Source organism: Manis pentadactyla, chromosome 8, assembly GCF_030020395.1.
Source record: "Manis pentadactyla isolate mManPen7 chromosome 8, mManPen7.hap1, whole genome shotgun sequence".
Classification (NCBI taxonomy): domain Eukaryota; kingdom Metazoa; phylum Chordata; class Mammalia; order Pholidota; family Manidae; genus Manis; species Manis pentadactyla.
The window spans coordinates 26040001-26053254 of NC_080026.1; the positions used below are offsets into that span (position 1 = coordinate 26040001).

The 13254-nt window shown below is 39.7% G+C and overlaps 1 protein-coding gene across 5 annotated transcripts in view; it reads left to right on the forward strand.

The window, feature by feature from the left end:
• ZEB2 (zinc finger E-box binding homeobox 2) overlaps nt 1–13254 on the forward strand; it is a 129790-nt gene that overhangs the window by 18551 nt on the left and 97985 nt on the right. The gene's annotated exons all lie outside the window — the stretch shown is intronic.

Genomic DNA, 13254 nt, shown 5'->3' on the forward strand with positions numbered 1-13254 from the left:
ATTGGTTTGGTGTTTCCTACTAATACTCTGTGAGCAACTATTTATAAAGGAGACCGACAAATAGAAGGTGATACAAATAGTCCTCTGCCCTAGCCCCAGCCCAACATTATCTGCTTTGTCGTGACAACTCATAACATCCTATCTGTAAATTGCTCCAAATGAAGCCATAATCTTAGCTATGTTTTATAACAAATGCATGGCTAGGACTAACATGACTTCTCACCTTTTAATGAACTATCCTAGTTTAGGATCTTCTAAGGGATGGAGTGTAAAAAGAAGCAAAGTAGAAGATGAAGAGATCTCGTAAATAGTTTCCTTTGAACATCCATAATTGCTCACATGGCCTTTTCCCCTTGTTTCCAGGCTAGCAGACATGGCCTAACCCAGGGCTCAGCCAAGTGAACACATTTCATTACTACTCATTGGATGATTTGAGGGAGATGCCAGGCCTATGATACCAATGAAGTGCATTAACTGAGAACCTTCCAGAGACTGGGAGTGGGTGTGATGTTAGTGTGGGGCATTCCTGAAGGAATTGCTAATTCATGTGAGAATAGTAAGTATAGATCTTCCAGCCATCATCAGCATCAGGTTTCAAATAAACAGATATTGAGAGCTGTCTTTTTTCCCCCAGCCCTAGCTGTGTGAAGAACAAGCTCTGCTTTATGTAAATAAGATCTTTGAATTTATCTGCAATGAGGGAGGGCTTTAATGATCAGAATCTGCAAGCCAGGGGCATGAATGTGATCTTACTGTATCACAGTGCAGAGATGAGATAGTCTCCGGCTTACAGCACACTAGTGCATTGTGCCTGGGTGTCGGGAACAATCTTTCCATTTCCAAAGCAGCAACTCTTTATTTTTTATCATTGTTTCCTTACCTCACTTGGTATGCTTCTTGCGATACAGATCTGAGTGAGTTGTGCAAGCTTCAGACTTGCCAGCCCCCAGCTCCCAGGCCTGGTACAGAGTAATTCATAAACTTACCATATTAGACTATCAGATTGAAACCAAGGGTTTCTACTAGTGATGGAATTGGAAAGCCCATTGTTTTGATTATCATTTCATCAGCCCCAACTGATACTAGTATGCTCAAGGAAAACATACTTCAGTTACAGTTGATTTTCAGATTCCAAAATGGTGCTGCAGAGCCTGTGCATCTCTAATTATATTTTATGCTAGGCTGTGCAATACCAAAATATACGCCACAGCAATCAGTGAGTGAACAGTATCAATCAATTTGTAAACAGATGAAGTCACTCATTCCCAAACTGGTTTTCCAAAAACAATTACTAAATTACAATAGAAAAAAATTGTACAGTTACTGTATTTGTGTGCTGTGTTACAATCAACATACCAGGGAAACAAAACAATTTAATGCAGAAAAATCATCATTCATCTACATTATAATTGCTTCTTTTTCACATCTACAGGGCGGTTAATTAAAATTGTGATTAAATGCGGTCGCGCTGCCTAAGATGTCTTGCCCAAAACAGGTGGTACAGAATTTAAAAGTAAAAAAAATGTAATTAGCATTGGAAATTGAGAAATTGCCTGTAAGAATCAGTGTTAATTTCAGTCAGTGATGAGGTAATTTATAAATGAATGCAGTGGAGGCTGTGCAAATGCACAGTTGCCTTCCTTGCCATTCTTAGCATTCTCAGCATGCAGGTGAAAATGTTTTCAAAATATTGAGGTAATTTGAAAATCAATCCATGCATTCTGTATCTTTTTTCTCCCGTTTGTACCAAATGCTGAACGAATGCTGCCGTAGATGGCGCGATCCATCGGTTTTGCACTTCCGAAGAGCAATGCTGTACACATTTAGACCTAGATTGAGAAATGTAACAGCATAAATTGCAAGCCTAAAATTGTTACGGACATCAGAATTGTACACCTGAAGTTCTGACTAGCATGGATTCCGTGTGCTCTGTGCACTCCTGTCAATAAAATAGAGACCCAGAAGGAAATTTTTTCACAGAACTGGTAGTACAAACATAGACTCTTAACTGATCCAATAAATACTTGAGGTTTTATTTTTCATGTTTAAGGAAGAAACCAGAGAGTCATTATAAGGCCAACATTTTCTTTAGAATCTTTAGCTATATCTTTACGACTCCACCTGTAAGCCTTCAAGACTGATTGAGAAAGTTGCTACTAGAAAATATTTTTTTTCAGAAATAAGCATTGCTTATTACTAGCCTCTCTTTTTTAATAAACAAAGATGCAATTTATAACAAAATATTATACTGTCAACTTAATATGTTTCAAGTGTTTATGGTACATGAGTAAACTTGTAGTTTGATGTTATTTAAAAATTATTTTTACTTACACTGCTTTTATTATTAAAATGAGAACCACTAAGCTTTTAAATTCTCCTTTTAATGGATGAAGTTTAACTTTCAAGTTACTTACTTGTCTTTACTGTCCGAACAGTATGACTTTAAACAGTTTAATAATTACTGAGGAGCCTGTGGGGTTTGAGTATCTGGCTGCCACTGAAGTTTAAGAGACTTCTTGAGACCTCCTGAGCATCCCCTTCCTGTGCTTGGCATTCTGCAAAATGACTTTCCATAGGAAGCTCATCCTAGGAACATGGCTAGCGAACTGTTACAGAGCAATCTCATAATCAGATTCTCTCATATAAAATATTCTGCATGGTTCTTTGCTGTTTGAGGCAGAAGTCAATTTCACTTTGAAGAGTCTCTGTGTAATGCTGACATTTTGGGGAGAGAGATTATATATATATATATATGAACAGTCTGTTTCCCGGATGGTACCTTACCCTCCTCTGACTTCAGGCCTGCTCTCAGGCCTTCGCCCCATGACCTTTCCTCCTCAGCTTGAGGATACAAATAAGCTGTGCAGCTTAGAGGTGGCAGTTCAGCTGGTTGTTCCAAGTGGCAGGCTGTCATTTCTCCTGTATTTAAATCTGTTTCCCATTTAATATTACAAGTAGAAATAAAATGAGACCAGTAAATAGAGGAAACTGAAAAGTCACCAGTTAACTTCATGAGCCCTCTCCTTTCACCAGCAACTGCCCCCCACTAACTTCGATCAGGACGATTTCATCTTCCAGCAGTCAGCTCACCTCCAGTGAGGGAGACTGCATACTTCATCAAAGACCAGCCCTCTGGACTCCCTTCAGGACCTGCAAACCAAAGATCTGAAGCCACATGAGGCTTGGCTTGAATTTCAGGAGCGTGGTGGGATGGGGGTGGTACTAGGACGCCCTCCAGGCTGCACTGGTCTGGGCTTACAGAGGGTCACAAAGGTTAGAGAATCACAGATGGCCGCAGAGCTCCAGCCCCTACCGCTTGAAAACAGGGCAGGAGAAATCTTACTCTTTACGTTCAGTTAGAAGTCTTCTGTAAACGAGCAGGGAGATGTGGAGCTCTAGGCATGGGAGATGTCACCTATGTGATAGCAAACTATTGACATTTACACAAACTCCCTCTCCCAATGCCTTCTCTTGGAAGTGTCATCAGTACCCTCAGTGCCATCAGTCTGAACTGCGCCGCTATACCAGCTCTAGACTGGCCAGCAATTGGTGTCTGAAGTCCTTTTTCTTTCCAAACTCCACCACGTGAGCTTGAGTCATTCCGCTAGTGAGCAGCTCCTCTTCTAAACTGAGGTCAGGTTCCTGGAGGAAAAATGCCCATTTCCTTCTTCCATTCAGACTTCTTGTACCTTCATTCTCAAGGGGATCTGAGCTCTGCATCATAAGTAAAAAAAAAGAAAAAAAATTATTGTGAAAATAGTTAAGTATGCCACCAGATCCTTTTTAGGACTCTGGTATTACAGAAGATTGCAGTGTTTATTCATTCTGCATTAACTGAGCATCTACAATGTGCAAGTATTGTCCTTGAGGCTACAAAACAAAAAATGAGTGATAGAGCGTGGGTCCCTGAGGAGCTTGCTCTCTAGTGAGGAAGGGGTTGGGGGGCGGGGGGTGTTGTCACAAAGTGAGAAAAATGGGATGAATGCTACAAAGAGCTTTGTACCCAGTGAGTAGAGAATGCAGAAGATGGCATAACTAGATCTGGGGGCAGGTGGCAAAGGCAGACTGCCTGGGAGAGGTGGCTTCCCAGGGCAGGATGGTCAGAGGACTCGGCTTTCACCTGTGGAGTGGGGGAAGGGTACCCTGGGCTGAGAGGAGAGCAGGTACAGGCACAGGAGAAGGGAAAAGTAGACCAGCTCAGGCACCATCAGCCGAAGAAGGTGTCGAACAACAGGGCTTATACGAGGGGGTGAGTCAAGTTGAGTGTGCCAAGGTGGCTGGGAGCAGAAAACTCTCCTACCCCATATTTCTGGCTCTTATCCAGGTGAGCTTGTGAACCATTTTTTTAAAGAAGAAGAATGACATAGTCTTATTTGTATTTCAGTGAAATGTCTCTGGCAACTGTACTAAAGCTAATATTATCTAACGTTTATTGAGTAGTTACAATGTGCTGGCACCGATGCGGAGGGTTTTTCCTATGTTATCTGATGTTGCCTGGCAACAATTCTATCAAATAGATACTATTATTTTAATACACTTTTTACAGATGAGGGAATTAAAGCTTAGAAAGGCCATGAGCCTAGAGTCAGGAAGAAAGTTTATGTTAAATGTTACTGGAACTATAGAGGGACATTGGGAAAGAAAACCCAGCATTTAAAAAAGAGTGAAAATAAGACAGTGTGATTCCTTTTCCTCTGACTGAATAGTGAGGCTAAGTGGGGTAGGAGGGTTTTCCATACTCAGAAGTCGTCCTTTCATTCATCACAGTGCCAGTTTGAAAAAGAAAATGACAAATGATGCTTGATCCTCAAGAAGCTGATACTGGAGTGGGTTACATCTTTGGGAGTCTGGAAAGAGATGGTTAACACGCAGCCCTTCAAAACTGTGGAATTTAGTAAGTCCTGGAACACTGGCCTTGCTGATTTAATTCATGACATTAAGGCCTTCTTCAGCCTTATGAGGAAGCAAATGAAAATAATCCCTTTGCGATGACTATTTTCCTCCTTTTCGGAATTAACTCTTCCATTGCTTGAGACTCACCACCAATCCTCAAACTTTGGAATTCTTTACCCTGACTTATCTCTGCCATCCTGTGGCAAGCCCTAAAGCTGCTAACATTTTGTAACGACTATGTGACAAATTGTTGTGCTTTTATTCATGTCGGACATCTTTGCCAGGCTTGCTTGTTGTGTTTTCTGTTTGGCTGTGTCATGGGACCAAAGGTGCCTGCCTCTGTACAGCATGTCAAATCTGGTTAACATGCAGCCATTTATCTTTAAAACCATTCCTGCACAATGGCAGCAGTGGGCCAGGCTACAAGGCCCCAAGCACAGTCCAATTTCTCAGACCATCTTTTCTGCATATGGGGAGCACATTGGACAGCAGACAAGATATTTTGTGATTTGGGGAATCTCTTAGAGACAAATTGTGGAGTGCGAGAGCAGGGTAGCTGGACTGCTGGGTGCCCAGTGAAGTGAGGAAAATCAGATACAGCATAGGCTGCAAGAATGAAGAGAGAATTCATATCTCTGTGCGGAAAATGCACACTACTTTGCTCACACAGAGTTCGCACATAGACAAAAGCAGGTTTACTTATTGGTTGTTTGCAGGGGACTCTGTAGGCAGAGTCCGTGCGTATATTCCCACATAAGCCTTTTTGATGCATTTTGTGCTGGTGAGAGTGTCCACACATGAACATGTAAATGTGCTTGTGTGGGAAGACAATTTGCTGTTACAGATTTAAGACATGGGAAAGACCTTCTAGTTCACTGAGGCGTTTCTCTCCTGATGTAGTAGAAGCAGCATCTCTGTGTTTTCTACAGTTGTTTCCATAAAGGACTCTGTGTGTGTTTAAGGAAGACTCCGAGCCGGTGAATATCAAGTGCTACAGTGAGAAATATTGAGGACTTTTCTTCCTATAAAATGTCTGCAAACTTTATAACCTAATTCACTTTGGGTTTTCATTTCTCAGTTGTTTCAAGGTATCTTGGGGATGATTTGCCCTTAAATAACTAATTATCAACAAAGGAGAAAAGACAGCAATAAAAAAAATGTGATAAATCTTCATGAACTAGTTTAGCCAAAATGAAGAATTTCCTTCCTTGGATCAGTTGAAGGACTGAATACAGCAAAGCCATATGATTTAAATGAATTGCTAGGATTTAGAAATAGAAAATATAAATACATACAAACACCCACACAAACACTTGTGTCTGTGTGTATATGTACTGAAGTTGCTTGAAGGAACAGTTATGGTTTTTCCTTTTTCTCTTTCTTTTTCATTTTCTTTCTTTCTTTTCTTTTTTTTTGAGTAAAGGACCCAAGAGATTGCCTTTCACTTTGAAAACAATCTCTAATATCAGGAAAATGCACTGTTTGTTTATGCGTACATAATGCAAGTTTGTCCGCCTGGGAACTGCAGCAAATGGGAGAAGTATGCATGGATTTCACAGGTAACAGGATTACGTGGGCACATAATTGATCCATTTGGAGAAAAAAAATGACAGTGCTCTAAAGATGCCTAGGCTTTGGAGATGGAGTTTATGAAACAGGCATTTGTAAATTCAAAGGAATCAATATGTCAATTTTATTACATCTCAGAACCAGCTGGGCATTAAAGGAACAGTAGCCTTAAAAAAAACTGCAGCAGTGTATTCCCACATTGTCTACCTTTCTTAAAGGGCTTAGAATTTAAGGAAATGAATGTGGAGTTTCCTAGCTTTCCAGAGATTTACATCATCAAAAATGAACAATAACTTAACATTTTCTCAGTTTTCAATCTAACCACTTGGTTAAAATGCCTGACTTATTATTACAATTAAAGTCTATTAATAGATACAGGTAATAAGCAGAATAGTGACTCTCACATAGGTTGCCTACAGTCAAGGATTCATTAGAATTCATATTTGCATTGTGCTTTTCAACAAAGTCTAGATTTTGCCTCTTCCCTGATCTAAGAACTTAATTTAAGAGCTAAGCTTTGGATGTCCCACAGAATTTGGTCTGTGCAAGTATGAAATATTCCTGTTTTATTAGAGTTTTTGACAATTCAAAAAGACCAAGCTATTTTAAATTAAGTTCCCAGATAATAGGATTTGGACAACAGCTGTAAGAGACATGCACTGGATGTGAATTCAAGATATTTTTTTTAAGATCCCCAAGAGCTTACACAACTAAGGATGAAATTTAGTAGCTCTTAACTGGTCCACTTGTAGGTGAAACAACACTTCCTTTCGCACGCCCTGCTGAGTGCCGCCTGCCAGCACCTCGAAGGTGGGCTGCTCAGCTGTGTCCTGCTCACATCCCAACTCCCCAGACTCCTGTTCCAAGGCATGCCTAGATCCATTCACTTCTAAGGAATGGAGCCCAGTTCTCCTCTCTCCCCAGGAAGTGAGGAATTCAATACCATGAAGAGAATGCAGCATTCACATACAAACGAATCTGTGTCCAAATTCTGATTCTGTCACTTACTCTCCATGTAGCCCTGAGTGTGTCTCTTAACCTCTCTGAGCTTCAGCCCATAATGCCTAAAATAGTAGCCAACACTTATTTTATAGGATCAGTGGGAGTATTGAACACAATTCTAAAGGCGATATCTGGTGCCTAGAAGATACTTAATAAATTCTGATTATGACTATTTCAAGATGTGACTAATCAGGCTGCAAGGAATTCTAAGACAGAGGTACTTCAGTTTTGGGGCCATGCTGAAACATTCTTGAAAAGAGAAAACAATAACCTTAAGCTGAGGTATTCATTCCCTTTCAGTTCTTTTAGGGAGTGTTAAAAAACAAAAAAGGAAAAGAAATAGTCACAGAGGTAGTCATGGTCTTTTACCTTTGCATTTCCAGGAAGTAGACATGGTACTTTCTCCAATACACTCTAAAAAATTCCTTAAAGAATATATTCTGAGCTGGCCTTTATCACAGATAGCACTTACAACACCCGATTCTTATTTGCCTCCTCACAAATGTGTAAATGCCTTGAGTCTTGTCCATCTCACTGTTACCACTGACCAGCTCAGTGCATGCAACACAGAAATCATTTTGTTACGGTGAACCTGTACTTAATATGAAGACAAATCCCTTCACAGCTATCTTCTGAAAATGAATACAGCAGGTTTCTTAAAGATTTAGTGTATATTATAATATCTAGAAAAAAGCTTTAGATAGCTTATGTTAGACTGCCTACCACCCTATTAACAATTTATTGAATGCCATTTAGGGACAGATGTGCCATTTTGAATACTTAGATCTTTTTCTTTTTTCTTTGTATCTAAATCAACTGGCTTTTTGCCTTTCTCGATGACACCTTTAGGACCGGTGAGTCAGGGAGGCAGATGCATGGACAAGGTGGGTGCTCAAGAGCTTAGACTTTGGGTATCTGGGCTCAAATCTGGTTTCTGCTTCATCCCAGCCACGTGACCAGGAGCAGCTGCCTGTCTCCTAACCGTGTCTCCATTTCTCATATTGCCTATGTGACAGAGCTGTTGTGAAGATGGAGTAGTAGGTAAAATTTCAAGCACCTTATAGGTATTTCATGTCACATCTCCTCCCTCCACTCTTCAGCATTTCTTGAGCATTTACTTTGGGTTTTCATTTAGTGAGTTCCCCATTCTTCCTTCTGTCAGTCATTAAGTCAGTCAACATTGAATACACACCCATGGTGGCTATCTGACCCCAGTTCCAAATTTCATTATGAAGATTGGACTATTTTCTAATCAAGGAAATGAGCATGTGAAGGATCTTTCACACTTAGAATCACAATCATTCCTGCTATTTTCTGCCTCATCTGTTTTTTTGGTCCCACCACTGTCCTTTTTAAGTGAACAACTTTGGTATTTCTGCAAGGCTTCGCAACCATTCTGTGCTTGAGTATCTCAGATCTCTCCTATGATCCTTTGAAGGTGGCAGAAAAGAAGATGCACTAAAGGTCTCTTGACTTTGTACATTTGCCATGTAGCTATGTGGACCAGTTAGTTAATAGAGCAGATTAAAACACTTGTTTGATTCTGCTTGAGCATACCAGAAATACATTCAAAATTTACAGCTACAAAATGTAAAGAAGGTAGTCCAAATATAGTACTACATAATGAGGCTCCCTGTTGGTAGTATATAAAGCAATTTAGAGTATAGCTTCAAATTCTAATGAAGATCATTTTAAATTTTGCACTGAATTGTGAATTTAAAATTGCCATGTTCTCCGTAAGTATCTGAAGAGGGGCATGTAAATACCATAAGTGAATTAATTACTGCCTTAAGTTGGTGAAGCATGTGTGAATCCAAACTTTATTCTTGAACTTGCACTTCTCTTCCCAAGGTTTTTTGAACCATTTCCTGTATGCCAGGTTCTCAGTACCTGTTCAACTGCTGAGGCCATAGAGAAAGGTATTTTTCTTTGCATGGATTAAACAATTCCGTCTCAGGAAATTGCCACCACCGCAAGAAGTCTGAGAGAACCATCTACATGTACGATACACAGAGCAGAGAACGTACTAATCAAAAACAGAAAAGCATAAAAAAAAATTTACCTTAACTTCTGGCCCCCCTTTTAACATGTGAGGTATCAGTTTCTCTGAGAAGAAAGGAAAAACTAAATGGCACAAGTTATCTCGAATTCTTGCTTGTGTTTTGGTGATGTAACATGGGACCACTGAAGTTATTGGACAACTTTTTTAAGCTGGCTCTTTTGAAGTAAACCCAAGGCAAAGAGAAAATAGAACTGTTGTCAGCTCACTGATGGCGCCCACATGGCACCCACACCAGTTCCTTGAGAGACTCCATAATTTCCACGAAGGGCCAGAGGCCCTGCCAGTATCTGCACATCATTGGCATGATAGACCATAACAGCTTCTTCGGAGCCGTTCCGGTCTATCGTGCCAATGCGTACTCTGGGAGTCCTCAATGCACGGATCATTGACACGGCACTACATAACGGCTCCTTAGCAGCCATTATTGGGTATCAAGTCAATGCATACTCAGGGAGCCTTTAACACACAGGCCTGCACAAGCAGACACTTTCCGAATACTAAAATTCCTTAGGAAAATTAGTCATTGCCCATGTGTGATGACTGTTTTCCATTTGAATTTTAACCATTTTGGGGAAAAAGCAAGAAGGGAAACTATCAGAGTAGTCTGACAAGTCCTTAAAACAACTGGCGCAAAGTTGTAAGGCTGGGGTGGGCATGGGAAGACGATGCTTCTAATTTTTTCCTTTCTGTAGCCTCATTTGATTGTGTACGAGTTCTAGGAAGCACTTCACTTTCTTGGAGGCTCTTTTTCAGGCAGGGTACAACCCAGAAAACCTTTTTTATGGTTCAGATCAAATCCCAGAAAGTGTAGTTAAATGATAACAGCCTCTCTAACTATAAAATAATAGTAGTAGGTATCATTATGACAATCTTAGAATTACACACATCAAAAATATCATGTTTTATGATGATCTCTGCAAGAGATTTCAGTTGGTTGTCATTCCAGACTTTTAGTAAATAACATGTTAAGTAGGAAAGGTTCTGCAAGGATTGAAATATAATAATGATCATGATGAAGATGGTCATAATAATAATAATAATAATAATAATACAACCACCATTTATTATATCCTCACTATGTGGCAGCCACAAAGTACACAAATGTATTTTGTGTACATTATCTCATTTAATTTTCTCAACAGACATTACAAATCAGGAAACTGTGGCTTAGCAAGGTAAAATAATTTGACTGATGTCATGCAACTGCTAAAGGACAGCGGTGGGATCTGAGCTAAGTCTAGGGAGAACCATGCTTTTACCATTTCACGGCTTCTAATGACAAATTCCTCCTTTGGGAAACGAGGTTGTCATTTTAAATATCCAATGCATTGCCTGTTTACTGATGAGGAAACTGAGGCAGGGTGGTTTTAGTAATCCCCCCATGTAGTAGAGTCAGCGTCAATACCAGAACAACAAGAGCACAGACACCCTTGCTCACTGATGACATGTCAACCACATACAAGACCTGGGAATTGCAGAGACTCTGTTTGTGTTTTAGTAGGAGTGCCCACCGCTGCCATGGCTCCTGAAAAGATTTCCCTGCACCAGATCAAAATGGTGCGACTGTGCTGTTGCTGGTCTTTTTTTCCTTTTGTGTTCTGCTTACTGACTGACATCTGCTATCATGCTAAGCAGGTGTTCCTATGTAAACGAACGTGCCCTGTTTGTGTTTCGCCATCCTCGCTGCTGCGCACCCAAATGAGCAGCGTGATTAAGAATCCTGTAAATTTTTGAAAGGAAACGGATGGCTGCCCTACTAGAACATAATTACACCGTTCCAACATCCGCAGCTCACTGCTGCAGTAGAGTTGGAGAACAGCAGAAATTAATAATATATAATAGCATCATTCTCGTAATTTATAAATGAAATAAAGTAGAGAGGAGATTCTGCTGATGCACATTTTCTCCTTAATTCTAAAAGACAAAGTATAGATTAGAATTTCAGTGGGGTGAAACCTGGCCAGCAGTCTCCCACCAGTTGCCTGATTCATGATAGGAGTGTTCTTGCTGAGGAAGAAGACCTAATATCTTCTGTTAGGCTGGAGGGGAGGAAGAATTGAATAAACAAGGCTCTCTAAAGGCAGCACTAGATAAAGGAGGTCTGTGAAACTTCTCTGGATTGCACACCCACTGTATTTTAAAAAGGTGTTACTACTTTAAGACTCCATTGGCTGTTGCATTTTCTCATTCATTATAATAACACACCACCGTCGTTCAACCCCTCTGAGGAAAGAGAAACCTGATCAATTAAAGATGTGGTCCAACATGAACTTTATGTTAAAAAGCATGTGTGTGAATTCTAGAGCTCCGCTGTACAACAATACACACTTATGAACAATACTGTACTGTACACCAACACATTTGTTGATAGGATAGAGTAGGCTGCATGTTATTTTGTTTTGGCCACCAAAAAAATGGGCATTTATATCTTTTTTTTTAAAAAGCATTTTATATTGAGCACCGCTGAATGTGCCAATAGCCTTTTATTACAAGTAATCATTAGAGTAAAGGAGTTGATTCTTTTAATCACGCCTTTCAGCCACGTTGAAGAAAAAACAGAACTTTCCAAGGAGGCAAACCAATTATATGTTAAAAGTAACCAGTCCATTTCTCTGTGAGATAGCACTGTGGAAGGCAGTTAAAAAGGTAAAATACTTTTCTGTTTTAACTTGCCATAGGTAAGTTGACAGGCAAATGGACACAGTCAGTTTCAAAGGTTTGTCCCTCATAAGCCTAATGTCCAGGACAGACAGACATACCACACACAAACAAATGGGCAATTAGCCTTAAGAGAATTATATTATATAAATAGTGTTATTTAAGCAATTTTTTCCTAGTTAATTCCAACGAATGACACTATATCCAAAAAAAAAAATTCAACATGGATTTTCCTGCTTTAATTAACCTTAGAGGACATGAAAGTACTATTTACCTTTGAGGAGAAGCATGTCCATTTAAGACGCTTATTCATTTAAGCAGTATTCATTTAAAGGTCCCCTTGAGTGTTACTCTATGTGTTTTGATTTGGTTCAGATGAAATAAATTCATTTAATAGATTTATTTCATTAACAGGTATTTATTAAAGTAGGTTCCAGTGTATTTGAATCTCTGAACAGTCTCCATTGCTTCCTTGCCTTATGTTGACTAATTTTAATAAGCCTACAGTGCCTAGGGTCTTATTGAGTGTTCAGTTTGATCAATATGGCTAAATTAAAATTGTGCAAAATATAAGCAAATGTACTCTAACAACACAGTGAAAAATGCGCTGTGTACTAAGCATTGATTGGTATGCTGCGGACATGAATCTGTTGTGGGTAAGCCTCTAAAGTACCTCAAAACTAATTCTCCCCATGAACCTCCTCTCCCTCCAGACACACCCACGTCGTCTCTCACCCCGCATGCCGGCCAGGCACAGGCACACCCACTGAAGTAGAAGAAGGAGATTTCACACCAGGTGTTTTGCTTCTGCTTTAATGGAAAGCAAAGTATGAGACACAGAGTGAAATCCTATAAAAAGACAAAATAGCTAAGATCTCATAAAAGTTAAGCTCTATCATTAAAATGCTTCAGGCAATGTCATTTAGGAATAGTGAGCTTCCTTTTTCACAGAATAACTTTTTATTTACTTGTAATTATTATTAAATCTTTACCACTTAATAGCTTATATCCTTTTTCAAACTTCTTGCTTGTCAAATTTGATTTGGTAAATTACCAAAAAAAAAAAACCC